Source organism: Myodes glareolus, chromosome 14 (assembly GCF_982192425.1).
Source record: "Myodes glareolus chromosome 14, mMyoGla1.1, whole genome shotgun sequence".
Lineage (NCBI taxonomy): Eukaryota > Metazoa > Chordata > Mammalia > Rodentia > Cricetidae > Myodes > Myodes glareolus.
The window spans coordinates 5,909,866-5,934,563 of NC_142039.1; positions in this window are offsets into that span (position 1 = coordinate 5,909,866).

Consider the following 24,698-nt stretch of genomic DNA (forward strand, 5'->3'; position numbering starts at 1 on the left):
CTCATTATATTATCCTTCTCAAGGCAAAACCTACCTCCGTTCCCTTGTTTATTGCTTTCTTACATAGGGTGCTTGAAGTTTTAAAAGTCTGGAAGTCTGGTAAAGCAAAACCTTTTTTTTTTAAAGTAATTTTATTAAATTATAAAAGTTTCCATTTCCGCCCCTCCTCCCAACACCCTCCCACTCCCCCCCACTCCCTCTCTTCCTCCCTCTCCATCCCTAAGAGCAGTTAGGGTTTCCTGCCCTGTGGGAAGTTCAAGTTCCTCCCCCCTCCCTCCAGGTCCAGGAAGGTGAGTGTCCAGACAGACTGGATCCTCAAAGTCCAGTATATGCAGAAGAAACAAGTCCCCGTGCCATTGTCAATGACTTTTCAGAAAGACTCCAGGCCAGCCACATTCAGAGAATCCGGCCACATTCAGAGAATCTGGTTGGATTGCATCCTCGTTCAGTCCCAGTCCAACAGGCCTTGGTAAACTCTCATTAGATCCATCCTCTTGTATCAGTGGGTGATCGCATCCCTCGCAGTCCTTATTTCCTTTTTCATTTTCTTCGTCCTTCTGCTCCTCATTTGGACCTTGGGGAGCTCAGTCCGGTGCTCCAATGTGGGTCTCCGTCTGTATCGCCATCCATCGTCGGATGAAGGTTCTCTCTGATCTTGCCTTCTTTGCTCACATTCTCTTTCCTTCTGCTTCTCGTTTGGACCTAGGGAGTTAAGTCCAGTGTTCCGATGTGGGTCTCTGTCTCTATCTCCATCCATCGCCAGATGAAGATTCTGGGACTCTTGTCTATTTCCAATCTCCAGGAAAATAGCTACATGATTTTCATCAGGTTCACCTTCTTATTTAGCTTCTCTAGGATCACGAATAATAGGCTCAAAGACCTTTAATTATGGTTAGAATCCACTTATGAGTGAATACATACCGTATTCCTCTTTTTGGGTCTGGCTTACCTCACTCAGTAAAGCGTTTTCTATTTCCATCCATTTGCATGCAAAATTCAAGATGTCATTGTTTTTTACCGCTGAGTAAAACTCTAATGTGTATATGTTCCACACCTTTTTTAAACATTCTTCTATTGAGGGGCACATGGTTGTTTCCAGGTTCTGGCTATTACAAATAGTGCTGCTATGAACATAGTTGAACAAATGCTTTTGTAGTATGTTAGGGCATCTCTTGGGTATATTCCCAAGAGTGAAATTGCTGGGTCCTGAGGGAGGTTGACTCCCAGTTTCCTGAGAAACCACCACACTGATTTCCACAGTGACTGCACAAGTTTGCATTCCCACCAACAATGGATGAGTGTTCCCCTCATTCCACATCCTCTCCAGCATAGGCTATCATTGGTGTTTTTGAGTTTGGCTATTCTGACAAGTGTAAGATGATATCTCAAAGTTATTTTGATTTGCATTTCCCTGATCGCTAAGGAGGTTGAGCATGACCTTAAGTGCCTTTTGGCCATTCGAAGTTCATCTGTTGTGAATTCTCTGTTCAGTTCAGTACCCCATTTTTTAATTGGGTTAATTAGAGTTTTAGTGTCTAGTTTCTTGAGTTCTTTGTATATTTTGGAGATCAGACCTTTGTCTGATGAGGGGTTGGTGAAGATCTCCCAGTCGGAAGGTAGCCTTTTTGTTTTACTGACAGTGTCCTTTGCTTTGCAGAAGCTTCTCAGTTTCAGTAGGTCCCATTTATTCATTGATTCTCTTATTGTCTGCGCTCTTGGGGCTCTGCTTAGGAAATGGTCTCCTGTGCCTATATCTTGTAGACTACTTCCCACTTTCTCTTCTATCAGGTTCAAAGTGGTCGGATTAATGTTGATGTCTTTAATCCATTTGGACCTGAATTTTGTGCATGATGATAGATATGGATCTATTTTCATTCTTCTACAGGTTGACATCCAGTTATGCCAGCACCATTTGTTAAAGACGCTTTCCTTCTTCCATTGGATACCTTTAGCTCCCTTGTCAAATATCAGGTGTTCATACGTTTGTGGATTAATACCCGGGTCTTCTATTCGATTCCATAGGTCGACTTCTCTGTTGTTATGCCAATACCAAGCTGTTTTCAATACTGTTGCTCTGTAATACAGTTTGAAGTCAGGGATGGTAATGCCTCCAGAAGTTCCTTTATTGTATAAGATTGTTTTGGCTATCCTGGGTTTTTTGTTTTTCCATATAAACTTGATTATTTTTCTCTCAAGGTCTGTGAAGAAGTTTGATGGGATTTTGATGGGAATTGCATTGAATCTATAGATTGCTTTTGGTAGAATTGCCATTTTTACTATGTTGATTCTCCCAATCCAAGAGCAGGGGAGGTCTTTCCATTTTCTGGTATCCTCCTCAATTTCTTTCTTCAAGGACTTAAAGTTCTTGTCAAATAGGTCTTTCACTTCCTTGAATAGAGCTACCCCAAGATATTTTGTGCTATTTGTGGCTATCGTGAAAGGTGATGTTTCTCTGATTTCCCTCTCTGCTTCTTTATCCTTTGTGTATAGGAGGGCAACCGATTTCTTGGAGTTGATCTTGTATCCTGCCACATTACTAAAGGTGTTTATCAACTGTAGGAGTTCTTTGGTAGAGTTTTTGGGGTCGCTTATGTACACATCATATCGTCTGCAAATAACAAAAGTTTAACTTCATCCTTTCCAATTCGAATCCCCTTGATCCCCTTATGTTGTCGTATTGCTATTGCTAGGACTTCAAGCACTATATTGAAGAGGTATGGAGAGAGTGGACAGCCTTGTCGTGTTTCTGATTTTAGTGGAATGGCTTTGAGTTTCTCTCTGTTCAATTTGATGTTAGCTGTCGGCTTACTATATATTGGTAAAGCAAAATCTTAACCTGTCTTTAAATCAAGACAATGTAGAGTTCAAGGGTCATGAGGACATCAAAACTTCTAACAGATCTTTGTTGGTGACAAACCTACTTGACTTTATCAAGCCATTTCTTGCTTTCTCTTTTTTTTCTCATCTAAAATAACTATAGATCCATACATCAAATGGCTACCCTTATATGGGGACAGGCCCCAGTAAGAGACTAAAATAAAAATTTTCCATCTCATCAGAAATGTGTAGGCTTAATTGTTGTAGGGAGAGCGGCTGGCTGTGTCCCATTGCCTGGCTAGCTTATATCCAAAATAATCACACAGAAATTGTATTAATTAAATTACTGCCTGGCTTCTTCTTGGCTAACTCTCACATATTGATTTAACCCATTTCTAATAATCTGTATTTCACCACGAGGTTGTGGTTTACCGGGAAAAGTTCAGCATGTCTGACCAGATGGTTGGCTCCATGGTGGCTCTCTGTTTACCCTACTTCCCAGCATCCAGTTCTATCTACTCTGCCTACCTAAGTGTTGTCCTATCAAAAGACCAAGGCAGTTTCTTTATTCAACCAATGAAAGCAACACATAGACAGAAGAACCTCCAACACCATTTTCCCTTTTTCTGTTTAAACAAAAAGTAAGGTTTTAACTTTAACATAGTAAAATTACATATAAAAGTTATCAAACAAGAATTACAGTTACAATATTTTGATCTATTTTATCTTTTATAATAACAATGGAAAACTATAACTATCTATTTATTCTTCAACTACATCAAAGACTCCAGAAGGATATAATATTACCTAAGTAAATGAGAAGTAAGTAACTTCCAAAACTCTAGAAATGACAGAGACATCTTGCTGCCTGTATAGTCACCCAAAGTTCTTCTGTACCATTGGGGCATCCATCTTTGGCCCTCAGGCCCATAGTATCCAGCAGACTTTTCCATGAAGCAGGAAATTTCAAAGACAGTTCAGTCACTTTCTTTTGTATCCTGCAGAATGTCTTGTAGACTCTTTCATGAATCAGGAACCCTGAAGGATCATCTCACCTTTAGGCAAGTTCAGCAGTTCTCTCTCTGTGGGTTCTTTGTGTCCAGTTTATGAAACAGTCCAAGCAAGAGCAGCTTCTTGCCCAAATGGCTAACCAACTTCATAAGGAGCCTCTTCGATGCCCATATTCCTCTTGAAGTAGATTGGTGCTGCCAAGAGCAGACGTGTCTCATTGTCATGAAAAGTCCTATGTCATTAAAACATTTTAAATGCCATATTCTTCAGTCTTTGAAAGATATGAAGAATACCTATCTGAAATATATCTATGCACATCTAGAAAATCTAAATCTAACATGACTATAAACTTGACTATTATCAATGATTATCCATTAACAACCTATGTGGGCCTGCTAGTTGGGGCTTCTGTTCCACCCGGTCCCCCAGCCATTTAGTCCCAAAGGAAATCACACAGAGTCTGCATTAATTATAAACTGATTGGCCCATTAGCTCAGGCTTTGTATTAGCTCTTATCACTTATATTAACCCATTATTCTAATCTATGTTAGCCACATGGTTCGGTACCTTTCTCAGTGGGGGCAGGTTACATCTTGCTTCTTTCGTGGTCTGGATAGGACTCGGGAAAAAGCTTCCTTCTTCCCAGTATACTCCTGTTCTAATTGCACCACCTCTACTTCCTGTCTGGCTACTGGATTTAAAATATAATCAACAGATATAGAATTGTTCTCCCGTACCACTTGATCTCACAAGGACCAGAGATGCTAGACACAACTGGCCTTGTCTCTTGGCTGCTTCATCCCATTCCTGTCTTTGACATCTCTCAAATCAAACTGAGAGGGATGGTGATTGGGGTCTCATTTCTTCTGAAGTCATAAAGTGTGGCTGAAGACTATTTAGGCTCAAGAATCTGATAAGCATTTGCGGCATTTGGGGAAAATAGAAAAAAAAACTAGATTACAAAGGAGATTTGAAATCGTTTCTATTATTCTGAGCCTTTTGTAACTCTAATCCTCTGTAGCTGGAAGAGGGGCAAGATCAATCTTCCTGACAAGAGAATTGCCTCTGAAAGGACCACTGTGTAGTATCCAAATTCTAGTGTGATTTGTCTTGTTCAGATGCTTTGCTTTCTAGGTAATTCTTACCTCAGCCTTCACCCCTTCCTTATAGTTTCAGCAAAGTTAGTTTTTGTGAATTGGGAATATGTGACTCTCAAGTTGCAGCAATCCAGCCCCAGGCCACAGCATCTGCCATCCCTGCACCAAAGGAAGCAAGAGGGGAGACACAGTCTTGAAATCACTCAGTCAGGCTTTCACTTCAGACCTCACCTAAGTTTAAAATCTTCTGAGTCTCTACCCCAAACCGGGCAGAGTTAGGATGAATTCCTTGACTTATTTACTTGTATTTACACACTATGACTGTCTCAGCAGAAGTTGTCCAAGCAACATTTAGGGTTGTACTTGTCCATCAAGGAAATCTGGATCTGGTGAAGATTTCCTTTCCTTCTCTCCCCCTTTAATCTTCCTTTCCATTTCCTTTCCTTCTTCCCTTCCTTTGGGGCAGGTTCTTTTCTAGACTGTACTGGAAGTCCTTAGGTTATTGGGGCCCTGTCTGTCTGGGTATTGTGGAATCTTGCTCTTTGTCCTTGCCTCACTGAGCTGAGCAGTTTACTTTGCTATGTGTTCCTCATCATTGTGATCTGGTACCTAGAACAGAGGTGTAAAGCAAAAGATCCATCTACTTGTGAACTGGAAAACTCACAACTGTTGACTGACGGTCCATTTGTCTTTCAGATAATTACCTCAGGTATTTTAGTATAGAGATAAAACGAAACATGCTGATTTTCAGTCTACTTGGGGGTGTCTGGTGTCCTGAATTCTTTCTAATGTCTCTTATTTCTTCTGCTCAGGCCAGTGTCTTTCGTTGACACATGGAATAGCTTACCTCTTAGGGAAAACTTACTCTTTACATTTCTCTCCATTATTCCAGTGACCTCAAGAACTCTACACTCCAAATTGCCAACTTACCCGAAAAAAGTTCCCTGCCAGTCTGATGAGAAATTGAAACACAAAGTTTTCAGGTCATGAAGAAATGATAAATTGTTTCATAAGATCTTGGGTGATTTGGCATCTGACATGCCCCTTCATTCCTATAATGAAAACCCCTTGCTTTAAATAAAAATGTTTACTCTTGGTGCTGGCATGTAACTCATGGGTGGAGCACATTTTGAATGTGAAAGAAAGAAATTAAAGAAAGGCTAGGAAGAGCCTAGGACATCTAATTATATCCATCAGAGGAATATGGGCTCATTGAATCCTGCCAACTGAAAAATATGGGTAGTTTTTATTTTAAGAGACTTATCTACCATAAATTTCTACTCAATCAACAGAAATGCAAATTATTGCAATGTGTTATCTTATATTTGAGCTTTCTACATGGAGTGTAATTATTTCTATTTTGTGAGTGGGAGAAACAATAGTCATTTTTAAAGCTGCTTTCTTAGAAACCTATGAAAGAGTAAGTTTGTAAAATAAAGACAAGACAATTATGCATCATTAACAGAAAGGAAAATGAGCTCCCACAAGGACACATTTGATATATTCAGAAACGTATTTCAATGGGATACAATTTCCTTTCCTGATGACAGCATGTCCATCATCATGATGTTATGTGATAAGGCTGTTATTTCTCTTCTGAGCTCTTCATCTTCTGGCACACAGGAGCCACTACTATAAACAAGACCTTGAATAAATATCACTCATTCTAATTTTATATGTTTACCCAGCCATTTTCTCATTTCTTTTCTGGGTAGGTAATTTTATTTCTGTTTGTGCATGTTCTATGTTGTGTTCTGTCCTTGATAAACATTTTTTAAGTTACCATTTCAAGGCAATCTTACTCCAGTGACCCATCAAAACTCACCTTATTGAAATCTATTGTTTTTACCTTCACAGTAGTGCCCAGCTTTTTTGTTTCCACCAGCTTTATCTCAAATCTACAGGGGGTGGGGGGTTCCAAGTAGCTCCTTCCTCAGATACATTTTGATACCAGATGAAAGGAGAGGACAACTGGTCAGGTCCTTAGGTGAGAAAGCCCACTTAGATGCTGCATGAAGTTGGAGTCAACATGATGATATTTTATCCTAATCAAATGACATGAAATAGCAGACATGTTGGACTTTATCTCCAGTTCCAGGAAATGGAGCCATTAAAATCTCTCATATTCTCCTTGCCTTTTATTCCAGAAGATTTTTTTGTGGATCACTAGCCTCAACAATTCGTTTAATATGCAAGCTCTTGACACTAAGATCACTGGACTAAGAACTAAGAACTAAGGTCTCTATAGAATTTCTGCTCCAATGAAAGTTGTCCTCCTGCATGAAATCAAATCTCACATTGGTCATCTAGTCTCATCTCTAATGATGAGCGATCCTCCCACAAGCACAGATTTTATTTTCCATGACTGAGAAAGTGATTGCAAGGGAACATGCTGGGAATAGTCAGGATACTAGAGCCAGATAACCTCTGGTTCCTGTATACAGAGTCAGCTTTCAGTAACTACAGGTCCTCAGCCAATCATGTACTGTTTTGGATGCGTTTCTGTTCATACAAAGAATATGTAGTACCATTTAGGCAAACTATAGGAATTATCTTGTACTTTTGCATATTTTTTTTCATTTTTATTTCAAGATATTTTTCTTACCTCTAGATATATGTTTTTCAGCTTGCATATTGTAATGATTGCTCTGTCTCTTTAAGAGACACATCCACTCCCTCCCCCATCTGATGAGGCAGGCTGATCTTCAGCTTCCAGCCTGAGCTTGCTCTCTTCCTCTCGGAGAGGCAGCTTCTACTTCTCTCCCCACTTCTCCCTTACCCCCCTGCTTCTATCTCTCTCTTCTCTCTCCTCTCCCCCTTTTTCTCTTCTCTCTCTCTCTCTCTGCCTCTCTCTCTCTCCCTCCCCCTTTCTGCCCTTCTCCCTTCCCTTCCATAACCCCTAAATAAATGTTCAACTCCACTCTGTATGGTGTGCCTATCGGTCTCTTTTGCCCACCCCACTCTGTCACATGGAGACCTGGAGACCTAAGACTGCCCACTGCCAGGGACTTGCACCATCCCGGGACCCATTGTCTGTCATGAGGGAACAGTCAGCCGCCCATAAGGCTTGCTGGGGACCAGCCACCTTCTTGAAGGGTGGTCTCGTGTGCAGTCCCTGCCTGGACTGGCTGCTTATGGCAGCTAGCTGCTGGGGACCCACAGCAAATCCATTGCACATATTCTGCCGAGAGGATTCTGTACCTGTGTCTTTGCTTTCCAGACCTTTGCTCTAAGGTTGTAAGGATCAGTTGTCATTGTTTCAGTGATGCGGGAGAATTATCTGTATTCTGTCAATCATGTATTTTAATAAAAGGCTAATTGGCCAGGCAGGGAGTATAGGCGGGTCAACCAGACAGGAAGTAGAGGAGGGGCAATGAGAACAGGAAAAGGCTAGGAAGGAGGAAACCCATTCCTCCATTCCTGCCCAGATCACCGAAGAAGCAACATGTGAGCTGACAGATGAAAAAGTTACCAAGTCATATGGCTAACACAGACAAGAATTATGGATTACTGTAAGATGTAAGAATTAGTTAACAAGAAGCCTGAGCTAATGGGCCAATCAGTTTATAATCTTATGGAGTCCTGTGTGTGATTTTCATTGTGGCTTGCTGGCTGTGGAGTACTGGGCGGGACAGATACCCCAACAAGCAGGCCCCTTCATGCTATAAGAAAGAATGTAATTATATTATAATCTCAAAACTGAAAGAGAAAACAGATCCAAGAGATATAACATAGGGATATAGTCATATACTCTATTAAGTCACAAAATCTAATACATTTTTAATAAAAAAACAAACATGTGAAAGCATAATCAAGTCATTTAATAGAAACTGTATGTGACATGGGTCCATATAAGAGTGTTGTTTGGCCAGGGATAATGAGTGTTAAGTGAAACAAGTCAGATGCAGAAAAACAAGTATCACATGTTTTCTCTTATGTGTGGAAAGGGAAGGGGTGAAGAAAAGATGACCAGAAATTTATACAGTTAATATTTGTATTGTTGAGCCATGGATATTTCTGGCCAGCAAGGGATCTGCTACTGATCCTGTAGCAGAAGATCCAGTGGAGGAGTAAGTGTGCTCATGACCCGCAGCAGAAGCCTGGCAAGGGAACACAGACTTTCCCCAACACCCTTATCTCCCTGGCCATTCTACAGGGTCTCCTTCACCCTGCTAAGCCCTCTCTCCTCCTAACCCATCCGAGCTTTCACCCAGGAACCCCTCCCCTTCCTCCCTCCCTTCTCCGGGGCCATAAAATCCCCAAGCTCAGCCTGTGTGGGCACTGGGATGGGGTGGTGAGTGCAACCAGGCATGAGAGAGTTCCTTTGTTTTAATAGCCTGCCTGCAGCAAGGTAGGCCTTTACGCAGCAAGATTCCTGGCCAGCAAGGGGCACTGATCCTGTAGCAGAATATCCATCATAGAGCAAGGTCCCTGACCAACAAAGGAACCTGACCCTGAACCAGAAGATCCAATGGAGAGCATTTGAAGGAAGAGATGGGCAGGTGCCAAGGCAAGACTTCCTCCAACAATCTGAAAAACAACATGAAAACACTAGATCCCAGCGATCTTACAACAGAAGGACTTGAACATCCTATTCCGGAAGAAGTGGAAACCAGTGTCATTATGAAAGCAATAGAGTCCCTTAAACAGGATATGAATAACTCCCTTAAAGAAATGGAAGAGAAGTATAACAAAAAGTTTGAAGAAATGAGCAAATCCATAAATGATACCCTGGGAAACAAAGAAAAAAACAATCAAACAGGTAATGGAAACAGTTCAAGAATTGAAAACTGAAATGGAGGCAATGAAGAAAACACAAACCGAGGGCCGGCTGGGTATGGAAAATCTAGGTAAATGAAAAGAGACTACAGAAACAAGCATAACCAATAGAATACAAGAGATAGAAGAACGAATCTCAGATTCTGAAGACACCATAGAGACAATAAACACTCTGATCAAAGAAAACAACAAATCCAACAAATTCTCATCACAGAACATTCAAGAAATCTGGGACACACACACACACACACACACACACACACACACACACACAAAGACCAAATCTAAGAATAATAGGGGTAGAAGAAGAAGAATTGCAGATCAAAGACCCAGAAAATATATTCACCAAAATTATAGAAGAAAACTTTCCCAACCTAAAGAACAATATTCCAATGAAGGTTCAAGAAGCATAAAAAGGCACAGACTAAGAGATTGGATATGAAAACAGGATCCAACATTCTGCTGTTTACAAGAAACATACCTCAACCACAAAGACAGACATCTACTCATAGTAAAGGGTTGGGAAAAGGTTTTCCAAGCAAACGGACATAAGAAACAAGCAGGCGTGGCCATTCTCATATCTAGTAATGTGGCAGGATACAAGATCAACTCCAAAAAATCAGTTGCCCTCCTATACACAAAGGATGCTTGGTATTGGCATAACAACAGAGAAGTCGACCTATGGAATTGAATAGAAGACCCGGATATTAACCCACAAACCTATGAACACCTGATTTTCAACAAGGGAGCTAAAAGTACACAATGGAAGAAGGAAAGCATCTTTAACAAATGGTGCTGGCATAACTGGATGTCAACCTGTAGAAGAATGAAAGTAGATCCATATCTATCACCATGCACAAAACTCAAGTCCAAATGGATTAAAGACCTCAACATTAATCTGACCACATTGAACCTGATAGAAAGAGAAACTGGGAAGTAGTCTACAAGACATGGGCACAGGAGACCACTTTCTAGGTAGAACCCCAGTAGCATAGACTATAAGAGAATCAATGAATAAATGGGACCTCCTGAAACTGAGAAGCTTCTGTAAAGCAAAGGACACTGTCACTAAGACAAAAAGGCTACCTTCTGACTAGGAGAATATCTTCACCAACTCCTCATCAGACAAAGGTCTGATCTCCAAAATATACAAACAACTCAAGAAACTAGACACTAAAACTCTAATTAACCCAATTAAAAAATGGGGTACTGAACTGAACAGAGAATTCCTAACAGAAGAAGTTCGAATGGCCAAAAGACACTTAAGGTCATGCTCAAACTCCTTAGTGATCAGAGAAATGCAAATCAAAACAGCTTTGAGATACCATCTTACACCTGTCAGAATAGCTAAACTCAAAAACACCAATGATAGCCTATGCTGGAGAGGATGTGGGGTGAGGGGAACACTCATCCATTGTTGGTGGGAATGCAAACTTGTGCAGTCACTGTGGAAATCAGTGTGGTGGTTTCTCAGGAAACTGGGAGTAGACTTGCCTCAGGACCCAGCAATTCCACTCTTGGGAATATACCCAAGAGATGCCCTATCATACTACAGAAGCATTTGTTCAACTATGTTCATAGCAGCACTATTTGTAATAGCCAGAACCTGGAAACAACCTAGGTGCCCCTCAATAGAAGAATGGTTAAAGAAGGTGTGGAACATATACACACTAGAGTTTTACTCAGCAGTAAAAAACAATGACATCTTGAATTTTGCATGCAAATGGATAGAAATAGAAAACGCTTTACTGAGTGATGTAACCCAGACACAAAAAGAGGAATACGGTATGTACTCACTCATAAGTGGATTCTAGCCATAATTAAAGGTCTCTGAGCCTATAATGCGTGATCCTAGAGAAACTAAAGAAGATGAACCTGAAGAAAATCATATAGTTATCCTCCTGGATATTGGAAGTAGACAAGATTGGCAGGCAAACATGGGTGCACAGGAGCGTTGGGGGTGGATGTAAGGGGAGATGGGTAGAGAGAAGGGAGAAGGGGAGGATTCGGGAGAGCTTGGGGAAATGGGATGGATGGGATGGAGGAAGGACGGATATGGGAGCAGGGAAGTAAATATCTCAACTAAGGGAGCCATTTTAGGGTTTGCAAGAGACTTGATTCGAGAGGGGTTCCCAGGTCCAAGGAGAGGTCCCCAGATTGTTCCCTGGGCAGCAGAGGAGAGGGTGCCTGAACTGGCCTTGTCCAATAGCCATACTGATGAATATTTTGCATATCACCATAGAACCTTCATCTGGCGATGGGGCGATGGATGGAGATAGAGACAGAGACCCACATTGGAACACTGGACTTAGCTCCCTAGGTCTAAATGAGGAGCAGAAGGAGGGAGAACATGAGCAAGAAAGTCAGGATCACGAGGGGTGTCTCCACCCACTGAGACGGTGGGACTGATCTAATGGGAGCTCACCAAGGCCAGCTGGACTTGGAGTGATGGAGCTTGTGATCAAAATGGACACTCTGAACGTGGCTGGCAATGAAGGCTGACTGAGAAGCCAGGACAATGGCACTGGGATTTTATTCTACTGCATGGACTGACTTTGTGGGAGCCTGGTTTGTTTGGATGTTCAGCTTTATAGACCTGTATGGAGTGGGGAGGACCTTGGACTTCTCACGGGTCAGGGAACCCTGACTGCTCTTAAGACTAGAGAGGGATGGGGAAATAGGGAGGGGGAGAGGGGAGGGGAAGAGAAAAGGGAGGTGGGGAAGAGGTGGAAATTTTTAATAAATAAATAAATTATATAAAAAAGTTAACAAGCTCTATAATGATCAAAAAATATTTGTATTGTTACTTTTCTCAGTTTGTGATCAAATAAGTAGCGAAAACTGTATGAAGATGCCATTCATAGTGGTGGGGAGGTCATGGTCACAGGAGTGTAGGGGCACTCCACAAATAGAGATTAATGTTGGCAATCGAGTCTCTTCTTGGGCATGTGTGTGTTCACATATGCCATCACATCTGCCTGGAGGTCAGAGGACAAAAGGTGTTGGTCCTCATTGTCTATCTTCTTTGAGAAAATTTCTATCTTGTTCACTGCTAGGAATACCAGTCTACCTCGGCCAGATCTTCCCATGGTTCTCCTGTCCCATCTTCTGGTGAAGGGACATTGGGGTTACAGTCATTTGTGCTACTTCATTGGGCTTTTAAGCAGGTTCTAGGCTTCAAGCACTTTCTCTGCCAAGCCACCTTCCCAGCCTGCTTCTCTCCTTTTTCTTTAGTCTGGGACTACATACAGCCCATGGATGGGGTTGCTCACATTAACAGTGAGCCTACCAATTTCAACTAACCAAATCTAGAAACTCCCTCACAGATATGTGTAGATGCTTGCCTTTTAAATGATTCTAGATCCTGTCAAATTGATAATCAATATTAACTATCAAAATGTATAAGTGATTATCAATAATACTACTGATAAAACAATGTACCAGATAAGAGGTCAGAGGTCAAACCACACATTCATGTAACAAGAGGGAGCTATAGCAAGCTTTGGGTCAGAAATGTTACTAATAGCAATTTTCAGGGTCTGCCTAGTGCAAAAGCAAGAATGTTTAACATGAAACACTTAGGAATCTATGGTTTTACCATTTGTTTAGCTTGTGCTTTGTGTATTTATGTATTTGCACTTTTTGGTACATGTTGTGGATCTGAAATAAACCCGTTAATTTAATCCATGGAGAAACACAAGAATTCTGGACAGAACTATAATGATTAAATTGCATTACTCCTAGACTATTTTCATGCTTCAAACCATTAAGTGCAGCTGAAGGGAAGCTTTGAAATGAAAGGACACATCTATGCTTACCTTGCCCTGTGCTACAGATATTCAAATAAGTCCTGATTATGTCCTTAAACATTCCCAGTAATACCAAGATGAGCAAAATGGCTAAGCTCAGAATCCAGAGATGAAAAAGTTGGGGTGAGGGTGTGGCAGGTTGAGGGATAGGTGTTAGGAAGACAGTTAAAAGCAAATAAAATGGCAGCTGGAAACATGCAGAAGATTTATGGGTGGCCAGAAGATGAATAGCCAATAATTTTGCCTTGGATAAGCCTTTATTGCCTAAGGCTATGTGTATTATAAAATATGATGAGTGAAAAAATGAAAGGAGTCAAAGGCAAACTCGTGTGGATCATTAATCATTGATAAAGACAAGAGACAAGGTCTAGTTGAAGGCTCAGAGTAATGAGTTTGAAGATTCTTTATTGCAAAAACATCAAGTAAATTGTGACTATGAGGCCAAATGTGAGCAGGGAAGCACTGGGATTGCTGAGAACACGTGAGCACAGACTTAGCTTGGAGCTGGACCTCTGCAGGATTATTCAAGAGCAGTGTGCTCTAGTCTTAAGTCAAGTTCAGAATTACTTGAGTAACTCAAGAGGCCCAAGTGCGGAGAGTTCAGCAAGTCATGGTTTGGGATGGATAGGGTTTTTCCTATTCTATTGTGAGAAAAGAGCCTTCAACATCAAAATCCATAATTAAAAACAGTGGCTTACCTAGTGAGTGGAAGAGAACTTTGTTCTGAATTTTGGCAAATCTAAGTGCAGACTTACTTGACTTCCAAGAGATTAATCAAGTGTTTTGGCTTCTCAATCACATGATATAAAATGTGATATTAAACACAAACCCTACATGGTCTGCTTGATTGTATTTCTGAGATGAATTCAAACCTGGCGAAGAGCAGACTGCTGTGCCTACAGTGTGAGTGCTCACTGATATAACTAACAATTGCACAATTTAGCCTTACTTTTAGAGACAAAGGAACCTCCATCCACATTATATAAATAAATTAGAAAATGTATTTAGTTACAAACTAAATAAGTAATCTTTGCTGAGTCTGGTGGTGAATGATTGTAACCTCAGCACATAGAGCAAGAAGATTGACAGTTCCAGAACAGTCTGGGCCATATAGTAAGACCCTGTCTCAAAAAAGGAATAAAAACTATGCCAGATAGTTCTAAGTATAACTAAATGAACTCACTTAAGTTCATGATTTATTCTGACTTGGACCTCAGCTCAGGGAATGACTCTACCCACAATAGGTGAGTCTTTCCACCTCAGTTAGCCTAGTCTCGGCATGCCCAAAGACTTGACTCTTCTGGAAATCCAGATCCTGGCAAGTTGTCAATTGATGAATATTAATAATCATAGCACTGAAGACTGCAAACCTTAAATACATTTGAATATTAGTTGCTTTATTGTTTTATTGCCGCAACACCAAACAGCTCTTATTGGAAGTGGGCTCAGATCCCATGAACAATCTGAATCTTAGTCTTCCTTCATCTCTGACTGTGTCATATTTTCCAGTCAGTGTCTTACTGCTCAGGCAGAAAACTGCCTCTGGCCCAGTGTGATTCCAGTGCTTTGGGTATTTGGAACGTGGCGTTCTGGGAGAGACTGCTGGTGTTGCCAAAAGTATGGAATCTAGAATTCTGTCTCTGTTCCTGTTAACTCTTTGTCCAGTTCGAGGGGACTGGGAGAATGAGTCTGGCTGGGGAGATGGCTTAGCAGATAAGGTGCATGCCATGCCCAACCCTGAAGAGCAAACTTCAGAGTCCCCAGAACCCACCTAAGTGCTAGCATGTGGGGAGCATTCTGAGATGATCCTCGGAACAAGCTGGCTGGCTGAACCAGTCAAAGAGATAAGGCCTGGGTCCCAGTGGGGTACCTGCCTCAGAATATAAGGTGGGGAACAATGTTAATCCCTGGCCTCGACAAATGTATGCAGTGAACAGGTACACACGGACAACCTCACACACACAAACATGCATACCCACACACGTGCAAGTGCTTAGCCCAGGTCATTGGCCAGCAGCCAGGCTCAATTTCCTGGAGTCTACTTGTGTATAAAGGTCTGCAGTCAGCTGGCTGCTAGGAGTAACTGCTAATCCCCAAATGCTTTAATTGTTGGTACCCTATTCCATCAACATGCTTATGTTTGTTCTTATGTGTCCATTAATGACATATAGATTATCACAATTTATTTATTACAGCGGAGTCCTATGAGTGTCTAGTACTTATGAGGAGCAGGTGTCTCCCACAATGCCATTGTCCTCATTCTAGTGCAGTGAGTGGTTCTCAGCCTTCCTAATGCTGGAAACCCTTAATACAGTTCCTCATATTGTGGTGACCCCTCAAATATAAATTTATTTCATGGCTACTTCATAACTGTAATATTGCTACTGTTATAAGTCTTAATGTAAATATCTGATATTCAGGATATCTAATATGTGACCCCCAAAGGAGTCGTGATCCACAGTTTGAGAATTGCTGTTCTAGAGGAAAAGGATCTTTTAATTTCTTGACTTTCAAGAAATTAATCAAGTGTTTTGGCTTTCCAAACATCATTTTGGAGAAGAGCTGACAATATCTGGAGATAGTGTCATTTAATATATAGGATGCCACCTTAAAATTTGGCTTCTGGTAATTTTCTTGAGCTCCTTGTGTCTTGGTAAACTAATTACATCAGTACCATGACCCAGGGATGCTGTGAGCATTCGTAGAAGCAGCAGATAGTTTCCACGTGGCCTCTCACTTACAGTGCTTAGTGCTGTTGTTGCTGGTACCACTAACACCAATACTGCCTGTATTATCATACTTTCATTTCTTTCTTACAGGTTGCTGAAATTAAAAGTATGCATACACCACAAACTACTGGGTATTCACCCTGAGAAACATTACTGAGAGTCTAGAAAAATAGAATGACTGACAGAAGTACCCCGGATTCTGTTATTAAGAAAAATCTCAAAAATGGGAAATCTGGAATTGCTGTACCTTTTGTAAAAACATTAAATCACAAGAAGACAATCCCACAGTAGATGTCCTGGTCCTTGGGCTTTTACCCTCTTCCCACCCCTTCTTCTGTGATGCTTTCCGAGCCATCAGTCCAGGAGTTGACCTGTAGAAGTCTCCATTGGGGCTGGACACCCTCCAGTCAGTTGCTGCCTCTATGTTGAGAAGTTGTGGCTTTCTGTAAGTCTTTGCCCCAAAAAGAATCTTCCTTGGTGAATGAAGACTATACCTACCTGAGGGCATAAGGATAAGCATTTACTTAGAATGACATTAGGGATTATTCTTCTTTAGTAAGATGGTAGCAGTGGGTTCTCCTCTAAGATCCATAATGTCCTGGATAGTTAGTAAGTTTTTTAGTGCCAGGATTTTCCCTTCTGATGAGTGGGTCTAAAGTCAGATTAGCATTGGTTAATATCTGGATATGAGTGACAATATTTTATCTTTAGGGATATCTTTTTATTCTGGTCATTGGCTTGCTCTATGAATGACAGGGAAGCTATACCCCTGATTCCTCAAAATGGTTGCCTAAATAAGATTTGAACAAGCACAACACCAATAAACATATTAATGTGGGAAGTGAGAATATCATGAGACACCATTCCTAGACAAAGAATTATAGGTAACTAAGAAATGTTGAGGGAGAGAATTAGTCTTTCCCAGGAGGGAACTGCCTAATCGGTTGTCCAATACTTAGTGATCATCCCTGAAACCATATACATACAAGCAGCATTAACTAAATTCTGTGTGTTATGTCTATATATTACACAATAACAATTAAGGAAAAAGGCCATGATTTGACAGAGAACAAGGGGTTTAGACAGGGCTTATGGGAGGGGACGGAGGGAAGAGATAGGGGTGGAAATGGCACAATTATAATTTAATTTTTAAAATGAAAAAAACTGTTTCATGTCAAGAAAACTCCAAACATATTAAGAGTGTTTTATTATTATTATTATTATTATTATTATTATTATTATTATTATTGAAAATTTCCACTTCCTCCCCTCCTCCCACTTCCCTCCCCTTCCCCCATTCCCACTCCCCCTCCTTCTCTAGGCCAAAGAGCAGTCAGGGTTCCCTACCCTATGGCAAGTCCAAGGTCCTCCCTATTCCCCCCAGGTCCAGGAAGGTGGGCATCCAAACAGACAAGGCTCCCTCAAAGCCCGTCCATACAGTAGTATCAAAGCCCAACGCCATTGTCCTTGGCTTCTCCGCCAGCCTCCACCATCGGCCACATTCAGAGAGTCCGGTTTGATCACATGCTGAATCAGTCCGAGTCCAACTGGCCTTGGTTAGCTCCCATTAGATCAGTCACACCATCTCAGTGGGTGGACGCACCCCTCGCGGTCCTGACTTCCTTCATATTCTCCCTCCTTCTGCTCCACATTTGGACCTTGGCAGCTAAGTCCAGTGCTCCAATGTGGGTCTCTGTCTCTATCTCCATCCTTCGCCAGATGTAGGTTCCCTCGGGTTCCTGACTTCCTTGCTCATGTTTTCTCTCCTGCTGCTCCTCATTTGAACCTTGGGAGCTAAGGCCAGTGCTCCAATGTGGGTCTCTGTCTCTATCTCCATCCATCGCCAGATGAAGGTTCTATGGTGATATGCAAGATATTGATCAGTGTGGCTATGGGACAAGGCCAGTTCAGGCACCCTCTCCTCTGCTGCCCAAGGAACAAACTGGAGACCTCCCCTTGTACCTGGGAACCCCTCTCGAATCAAGTCTCTTGCAAAACCCTAAAAATGGCTCCCTTAATTAAGATATTCATTTCCCTGTTCCCATATCCACCCTTCCTCCATCCCACACATCCCTTTCCCCCAAGTTTTCCCGAATCCTCCCCTTCTCCCTTCTCTCTACCCATCTCCCCTTTCATCCACCCCCTCTCTGTGCACCCAAGTTTTGCCTGGCAATCTTGGTTACTTCCAATATCCCGGAGGATGGCTATATGATTTTCTTTAGGTTCATCTTCTTATTTAGCTTCTCTAGGGTCAGAAATTATAGGCTCAAAGTCCTTTAATTATGGCTAGAATCCACTTATGAGTGAGTACATACCGTATTCCTCTTTTTGGGTCTGGGTTACCTCACTCAGTAAAGCCTTTTCTATTTCCATCCATTTGCATGCAAAATTCAAGATGCCATTGTTTTTTACCGCTGAGTAAAACTCTAAGACATGGGCACAGGATACCACTTCCTAGGTAGAACCCTAGTAGCACAGACAATAGGAGAAACAATGAATAAATGGAGCCTCCTGAAACTGAGAAGCTTCTGTAAAGCAAAGGACACTGTCACTAAGACAAAAAGGCTACCTTCTGACTGGGAGAAGATCTTCACCAACCCCTCATCAGACAAAGGTCTGATCTCCAAGATATACAAAGAACTCAAGAAACTAGACACTAAAACTCTAATTAACCCTACTAAAAATGGGGTACTGAACTGAACAGAGAATTCTTCTCAACAGAAGAAGTTCGAATGTCCAAAAGACACTTAAGGTAATGCTCAAACTCCTTAGCAATCATGGAAATGCAAATCAAAACAACTTTGAGATACCATCTTACACCTGTCAGAATGGCTAAAATCAAAAACACCAATGAGAGCCTAGGCTGGAGAGGATGTGAAGTGAGGGGAACACGCATTCATTGTTGATGGGAATGCAAACTTGTGCAGCCACTTTGGAAATCAGTATGGCAGTTTCTCAGGAAACTGGGAGTAGACTTGCCTCAGGACCCAACAATTCCACTCTTGGGAATATACCCAAGAGATGCCCTATCATACTACAAAAGCATTTGTTCAACTATGTTCATAGCAGCATTATTTGTAATAGCCAGAACCTGGAAACAACCTAGGTGCCCCTCAATAGAAGAATGGTTAAAGAAGTGTGGAACATATACACATTAGAGTTTTAAGAGTGTTTTAAGGAGAAGGCCTGCTTGTTCATCCCAGCTGCCCAGCTAGCTTAGCCCCGAAATAACCACACAGAAACTGTATTAATTAAATCACTGTTTGGCCCATTAGTTCTAGCCTCTTATTGGCTAGAACTCTCACATCTTGTTTTAACCCATTTCTATTAATCTGTATATCATCACGTGACAGAAGATTCTAACCAGCATCTGTCTCAGGTGGAAGATCCACGGCATCTCTCTCTCTCTCTCTCTCTCTCTCTCTCTCTCTCTCTCTCTGCTTTCTTCCTCCCAACATTCAGTTCTGTTTTCCACCCCTACCTAAGTTCTGTGCTATCAAAAGACTAAGGCAGTTTCTTTATTCATTAACCAAAGAATGCAACACATAAACAGAGGGACCTCCTACACCATAAGAGTAACAGGAGCCTATCTCCACTGTGCACGAAGTGAGAGACAGGAACAATGTGTAAGAGGTGATAGTCAATGTCCAAATAGTTGCAGAGTAGACTGGCAATGCTCCACCAGATCAAATACTTACAGTTTGCAATGCTCTTCAAGACCAAATATTACAGTTAGCAATGCTCTACCAGACCAAATACTTACAGTTAGCAATGCTCTACCAGACCAAATACTTACAGTTAGCAATGCTCTACCAGACCAAATACTTACAGTTAGCAATGCTCTACCAGACCAAATACTTACAGTTAGCAATGCTCTACCAGACCAAATACTTACAGTTAGCAATGCTCTACCAGACCAAATACTTACAGTTAGCAATGCTCTACCAGACCAAATACTTACAGTTAGCAATGCTCTACCAGACCAAATACTTACAGTTAGCAATGCTCTACCAGACCAAATACTTACAGTTAGCAATGCTCTACCAGACCAAATACTTACAGTTAGCAATGCTCTACCAGACCAAATACTTACAGTTAGCAATGCTCTACCAGACCAAATACTTACAGTTAGCAATGCTCTACCAGACCAAATACTTACAGTTAGCAATGCTCTACCAGACCAAATACTTACAGTTAGCAATGCTCTACCAGACCAAATACTTACAGTTAGCAATGCTCTACCAGACCAAATACTTACAGTTAGCAATGCTCTACCAGACCAAATATTTACAGTTAGCAATGCTCTACCCGACCAAATATTTACAGTTTCTTGTTACCCTTAATTGGAAAGACTCAATTTCTCCAGTGTATTCAATGTTTTTCTCCCATGTCATAGTTTGCATGTAATTGGCCCCCATAAACTCACAGGGAGTGGCATTATTAGGAGGTATGACTTTGTTGGAGTAGGAGTGGCCTTGTTGAAAGTGTACCAATGTGGGGGTTGCTTTGAGGTCTCCTTTGCCCAAGCTTCACTCAATGTGGCACTTGGATCACTTTCTGATACCTGCAAGATCAAAAAGTAATTCCTTCTCCACTCTCAAACACTTCTCCAACACCGTGTCTGTCTGCATGCTGCCCTGTCCCACCATGATAATGGACTAAACCGCAAAACTTTAAGCCACCAAATTAAATGTTTCCCTTTATAAGAGTTTCTGTGGTTATAGTGTCTCTTCACAGCAATAGAAACCCTACTAAGACAACTCCCATATATTGTATTTTAAATATTAATATTTGGAAGTGCAGTTATCTCAAAAGTTACAATGTGTAAGCAATGTTTGTTGGTTAAGTGTACAAGCAAGGCTGATTCTGTAATCTGGATAGCTCACCAATTTAATTTAGAGTGTTTAAAAAGTAATTATTGCCTAGTGTTGAAAATACATTTTTATTATTTTCACATGAAAAGTAAGCTCATGAATAAAGCCACAAATTAAGGAATTGAAGTGTTGTAAGAATGATGGTGGCATGTCTCTACAATCTCAGCACTGGGAGGTTGGAGCAGAAGAATTTCAGGTAGAGGGTCTCACTGCTCTATGGCATGTTCCTGTTCTAAAATACTGCTCAGGGGAAGAGCACTTGCCTAGGTTCAGTCTCATAACCACAAATGAAACAACACCAAAAATAATCACATAATCCTAGTGTGTGCCATAGGTCATGGCTACTTGGCAGGTTAGATGAAACTAATATCATAAGCGTACTTATAATTGAGAAATGTATTTGTAGTTCCAGGTTATAATTTGTACAAATTAAGTGAAAGCTAGCCTAAAATACAATTTGTACATAGACAAAGATTCTCAAAATGTCACGTCAATTTAGTGGGGTTTTTTTTTGATGACAAAAGTGTACCATATCATTAAAACTCACACCTTCTTGTCTGTTAGTGAGAAGGCTACCAAACCCTTTTCCACTGAGAAATTTGATGCTAGCTTCATGCCTGAGCGACCTCACATCTAGCACTGTGTTGAGACAAAATATTGAATATATACATATATATGTACATATACATGAATATATACATATATGTAAATATATTATATATTTATAGTTGTATTAATTAGTTGATAATATTAAATTAATTACTTTATACATGTATGTAAATATATTATATGTTTATAGTTGTATTAATTAATTGATAATATTAAATTAATTACTTTATACATGTATGTAAATATATTATATATTTATAGTTTTATTAATTAATTAATAATATTAAATTAATTATTTTATTAAATTATTTCAATTCTATATCTCTCCCCAATTTAAATATTCTACAATGTAATGCATGCAACAGAACACTGCAGGATACCCTATCCATATGCATAATTTTACAAAAAATAGAAGTCCCATATGATCCTGGTATACCCTTGCTATATGTATGCCTAAAGAGAATGAAGTGGGCACACAATAAAGATGCACAACCATGCCTATAATGGCACCACTAATAGTCCAAGAAGTGGAATCTGCCCAGATCTTGTCAGTAAATAAATGAGTTAACAGAAATGATTTCTCATTTATTCATTCACACTCAAATCTCTACTCTAGATTTAGCTCTCTGGAGAAAACATTGTTCTCTAGTAATTAATATTTGAAACATTTTATAGCCATCTTTTAAATACAGCTTTTATGCAATGGTAGAATAAGGGTTGCTTTTAAGATCCATAATTTCATGAGCCATGTCTAACAAATCAGAGCAATATGGTGATTTGAAATACACGTCTGACTGATTCATCTTTAATGATTCCCATCTTGATATATCATATACAGTTAAAATAAGCATTTCTTGAAATAGGGATGTTGGTTTATGACTATAATCCTAGCACGGAGGAGGCTGAGAGTCCCAAAAAGACTTTCAGGGTTCACAGAGATTGAACAGAGATAGGGTAATTTGGAAAATGAATAACATCAGCAATAGAGGTGATGAATTTCCAAAATAGGCCACAGATACATTTTACCTCGAAAACATATTTTGTAACATACATCAACATAGTGAAAAACATAAATTCATGTGCCAAATTCAGTAGAGAATGACCTTCTCCTTGAGGCACAGTTCCTGTTTGCTTAACCCTAGACAAAGCTTGGTTTCATGGGTTAATCTCCTTTTCTGCAATGCCCTCTTTAGAAGCACAACTAAGGGTCTGCATCTCTGGCTGCCTCAGGATGTAAATGGTATCAGCACCTGGGAAGCCTCTGGTTCAAACCGGTTCTTAGAGGGTTTTAACTTCGCATCATCACAAACCACTGCACATTTAAATTTGGGGGAGAAATGGACCATGTTCGTGCAGTGGAAAATAGGCACACACACTCCCAATACTCCCAATGTCTGTCTTATGAGTTGTTTATGAGCGTGCTAGTAACATCTTCACTGAAACGAACATCCTAGAATATGAAAATGACTGCACTTCAGGGAGGCAGGAGCTGTTGTTTTAAACTTGTGAAATAGAGCAGCACATTTTGGTCATGGTTAATAATGTCCCTAAATTTATTCTTCAGCTGTTCATATGCCACAAGCTAGCACCAGCCAAGCATAACGGTGCCAGATGCATGGGCTTTCGATGTGAAATGAGGGCACGGATGATTTGTGGAGGACCTTTGGCTAGTTGACACAGCGTGCCAGTGGGGCCGTCAGCCCCGGGTTCCAGCGCGAGGGTTGGTACGTCAGTGGGTAAGTCACAGCTGACTGATAACTAAGAAGGACCACTCTTCCCTGCAGGGCATTCTCTTCAGTTTCATAGGGTTTTTGAAATTTCAAGCTGCTTTTGAAGGAGTTGGTTTCATCTTATACGCATTCACGGTGTTCATACAAGCCACAAAACGCTCCTTGCTGACATTCACGCACCATGAGGAGTTTCAGTGGAGGAGGGGAAAACAGATTGACATAACGGGAACTGCTAATGACATAAGCATGAACATAAACATAAACAAAACAAAGAAAAAGGGGCATTTAGTTTCTATTCTAAGACCTGTCGTTAGAGATACTACTGATATTCTTCTTATACACTTATATATCAAATTACATTTATATTAAATATTGCAGGCCAATGATTCAAAACACACACACGTGTCTTCAGATCCAGATTCAAATGAGATCACCATATTCTATTAAAATGGACCCAAAGTTAAAAATCTATGTAATTTTCCTGGAAAATTACTTGTGGCAATGTTTAATTTTAAATACTCATTATAAATTAGAAGAAAATATCATTCCCATTTGGTAGGTGTCTCTCTTCAAGTAAGAGTGATAGAATTTAACAAGATATATTTTACAAACTATTTTGTAATAAGTTAATATTGACTTATTATAAAATAACAAACAATATATAAAATAATAAAATAATATATATGCAAATTTTATGAATATACATATATATATCACTTGATTTTGCTGTATACTTCATAACCACTTATTATTAAACTTTTATCATTCCTATAACATTAAAGCAGGGGATTCTCCGGTGGATGTGGCTTGATCTCATAAGAACATAAGAGCCCCTTTCTAAACTACTTTCCCTACTTTGTGATTACAGTCACTTTTCCTGAGTGCTCCCTCACAGACTATTAGAACATTACTGCAAGTTAAGGTTACTTGTTAGAATGACTTCCAATGGATGCAAATTTAGTGCCCCAAGCATCTAGTATATCCTGTGATGATCTTAGTGCAACTGAACATGTCTTCACACATACATCATTACACTTTGTTCATGTGTGTGTGTGTGTGTGTGTGTGTGTATACATACATGAGTATTGCATTTAAGTAATTTCTATCTCTGTGTGTCTCGCTCAACCCCATCCCACTATACTCCCTCTCAAATTCATGATCTCTTCTTTATTATATATGCACACACATGCATGTGAATACAACCTGCTGATATAATTGAGTGTTGCTGTTATGTATATATGTT